The sequence below is a fragment of the Eucyclogobius newberryi genome, unplaced genomic scaffold, assembly GCF_026437365.1.
Source record: "Eucyclogobius newberryi isolate DKJ021-1_F unplaced genomic scaffold, fEucNew1.0.hap1 SCAF_52, whole genome shotgun sequence".
In the NCBI taxonomy this organism is placed as follows: Eukaryota; Metazoa; Chordata; class Actinopteri; order Gobiiformes; family Gobiidae; genus Eucyclogobius; species Eucyclogobius newberryi.
This window is the reverse complement of record NW_027316190.1, coordinates 9,077-12,667: the sequence shown is the minus strand read 5'-3', so window position 1 is coordinate 12,667 and position 3,591 is coordinate 9,077. Positions and strand designations below refer to the sequence as shown.

The 3,591-nt window shown below is 50.2% G+C and overlaps 1 pseudogene; it reads right to left on the bottom strand.

The window, feature by feature from the left end:
- Positions 1-571: 571 nt before the first annotated feature.
- Positions 572-1,458, bottom strand: LOC140383513 (E3 ubiquitin-protein ligase TRIM21 pseudogene; annotated as a pseudogene).
- Between the last annotated feature and the right edge of the window lie 2,133 nt (positions 1,459-3,591).

The window sequence follows — 3,591 nt, the reverse complement described above, 5'->3', positions numbered from 1 at the left end:
CATCCCTCCTCTTCTTCCTCGTCCCTCCTCTTCCCTCCCCAGATTTATCACTGATTGGACGTGATCCTTTTTGCTGGAGCCGAGCCTTAATGAACCTTTTAGTCGCCGCACACGCTAACGTTCCCGATGCGCGCCAAGATGACGCCGTGGCCTAAGATCACATGACGTTCTGTGCTGAGGGTTGAAGGTCGTGATGTTTGGTGAACGTTCACGATGTCAGGGAGGATTCTCGATTGCAATCAAACGCCGGCCGAAAGTACGTGTTTGTGTGGACTAAACCTGGTCTATATCAGTTATAAACCAGGTCTAAACCAGGACTAAACCAGGACTAGACCAGGACCTGGTCAAAGGTCAAAGGTTAAATGTTCAGAGAGAAAACTGAGCAGAAAGAAAAAACATCTGTTTCACTTTAAGAAAATTTCACACATTGAGAATTATTAAAGAATCAGATTTATTGATTACGATGAAGAATTTAAATACATTTCCCAATTTTAGACATTTTTATACTAGTTAATATTTAGTTTGACTTGAACCCAAAACCCTCTCACAGGAGGTCACCATGTCGGACATTTCAAAAGAACTGAAACAATAAAGAGAAGAACTTTGTACTTTCAGTCCAAAATGGAGTGAAAAGTATCCACAGTTACATTTGACTGAAGTTCAGAACTTTTCTTCTTGTTCTTAGTCACTTTGACCTCTGAAAGTCTCCACTGCAGTGAGGACCAGAGGAGCAGAGTTTGAACCTCCAGCATTTAAACCGGGACAGAAAAATGGAAACAGTTTCTCTCGGAAGCAGCAGCCGCTGAAGGAGAAGAGAAGATCTGCAGAATCTGCATCATAAAAGGAGACCAGACCCTCACCATAGTCCACAAACACCCCGACCTTCTGAGGAGCTCGCTGCAGAGGCAGAAGGACAGAAGGAACTGTACAAGCCAAGTACATCTCCTTGTTTCTCAACATGATGCACCAGAATCCATTTGTAGGATTCAGATAGACCTCTCCCTTCCTGTTGATGGACTCTTGGGCCACTCCTAAATCCCAGTCTGTTTTCCCTTTGACCTGAACCTCAAAGTAAAACCTGCCTGAGGAGAAACTCTGCTTTCCCAGAACATTAACATATCGATCAAACCTCAGAGGAGAATCTGGGAGCTTCTTCCTCACATCAGTGTCATGAACCTGTTTGAGATCTTCAGACAGAACGAGCCTTGGAGCTGCAGTGTCTGGATCCAGAGTGACCTCCACCACAAACTGCTTCACTCTCAGTAGTTCTAATCTTGAAGACACTTCAGAGAGATGTTTCTCCAGCTCAGACAGAGCCCGGGCCACCTGCAGCCCCACAGCCCTCTCTCTGTGGACCTCTGTGTCACTGAGCTCCACACAGCCCTGGATCTCCTGGACCTTCAGCCTCATGTCCTCCACCATGTGCGGCAGAGAGGACCTCCTAAACTGAGAGACCATCTCCAAGAGCAAATAGTTGACTCTGAGCTTAGGTCTTCTGTCATAGCTGCTGTTACACAGAGGACATGTGCAGGGCCCCTCAGGGGCCCAGGCCGCACAGATGCAGCGTTTGCAGAAGTTGTGTCCACATGGAGACCTCCAGACAGATGGAGCACCGGAACATCTCCTCAAAGCTCCTTTCACTTGAAGAGGACATCTCCTTCTTCTTCTTCTTCTTCTTCTTCTTCTTCTTCTTCTTCTTCTTCTTCTTCTTCTTCTTCTTCTTCTTCTTCTTCTTCTTCTTCTTCTTGTTTGAGCATTGGTACAGCGAGAGAACTCTAACATGTTACTTTTCTTTTCTTTCTGGGCGCTCGTGCAAAAATATAATGCCGCGATCTGGACGCAGAGGTCGTTATGCTCCTCGTTAGCATCATCTCTCTTCGTTAGCGCTCTTTCATTAGCGCTCGGACTTTGTAACGAGGTCCCCGTTGACCCTCCACAGAAACGATCAACCAGGAGGCGTGTCTTTACTTAATTATTAATAGCATGCGGATGAGCGAGGACGAGCTAACGGCTAAAGCGAAACCATGAATGTGATGAGCGGCTGTGTGCTGGGGGACGCCACGCCCAGACGTAACTGAGAAACGGCGAGAACACGTTTAACCATGAATCATAAATGAGTCATAATGTTATTAATCAGGTTCACACGGCATTCTGTCCAGAATAAATCCACAGGGAGTTCAACGAGCGCAACTGGTGCTTCACAAACTGTTAACACTGGTTTAGACCTGGTCCGGTCCTGGTTCGGTCCTGGTCCGGTCCTGGTCCGGTCCTGGTCCGGTCCTGGTCCGGTCCTGGTTCGGTCCTGGTTCGGTCCTGGTCGGGTCCTGGTCCGGTCCTGGTCCGGTCCTGGTTCGGTCCTGGTTCGGTCCTGGTCGGGTCCTGGTCCGGTCCTGGTCCGGTCCTGGTTCGGTCCTGGTTCGGTCCTGGTCCGGTCCTGGTCCGGTCCTGGTTCGGTCCTGGTTCGGTCCTGGTCCGGTCCTGGTCCGGTCCTGGTCCGGTCCTGGTTCGGTCCTGGTCCGGTCCTGGTCCGGTCCTGGTCCGGTCCTGGTTCGGTCCTGGTTCGGTCCTGGTCGGGTCCTGGTCCGGTCCTGGTCCGGTCCTGGTCCGGTCCTGGTTCGGTCCTGGTTCGGTCCTGGTCCGGTCCTGGTCCGGTCCTGGTCCGGTCCTGGTTCGGTCCTGGTTCGGTCCTGGTCGGGTCCTGGTCCGGTCCTGGTCCGGTCCTGGTCCGGTCCTGGTTCGGTCCTGGTTCGGTCCTGGTCCGGTCCTGGTCCGGTCCTGGTTCGGTCCTGGTTCGGTCCTGGTCGGGTCCTGGTCCGGTCCTGGTCCGGTCCTGGTCCGGTCCTGGTTCGGTCCTGGTTCGGTCCTGGTCGGGTCCTGGTCCGGTCCTGGTCCGGTCCTGGTCCGGTCCTGGTTCGGTCCTGGTCCGGTCTTAGTTTGGTGGTGTAGAACCTGTGCTAAATATTTCTCCTAGTTTTACTTAAGTTGCAGTTTGTAAACGACAGGAAGTGGAGCTGAATCCTTCTGTGATGTCATCAGTGTGATGTCATCAGTGTGATGTCATCAGTGTGCGACACATGGTTGGTCTAAATAAAGGTGTTTTATGGTCTTATTGTGTCAGATCAGAACTGTTGTTTGTTTATGTGGAGTTTGGCTCTTGTTTACAGTCTGGTTGCTATGGAAACAGCTGTGGAAACACCTCAAACCAGGAAGTACATTATAAATTTTACACAAAATGTTGAATCAGATCTGAATATAATGGAGTGCTTTTGAGTCAAACGTGTCGTTTGGGCTGTAAATAAATGGGTTTTGTGGGTGAAACGCCTCATGTGATACAGAGGTCACAAAGGCGCTGGTCCAGCTCTCAGCCCGGTGTAAACGCTCCGCTCTTTTCTCACACTTTTTTCACACTATTTGTGCTTTATCTTTTGTATTTTGTAAATATTTTGTCTACTTTACTTGTACGATCGGGACACGCGCTGGAATCGCTTTAATTCAACTTGTTTTGACTTTGTTTGGCTGGATTATTGAGTGTTTTCGTCGTGTCGTGTCGATGTGCCCTGGCTCCGCCCCCCGGCCGGCGCCGTACCGCGT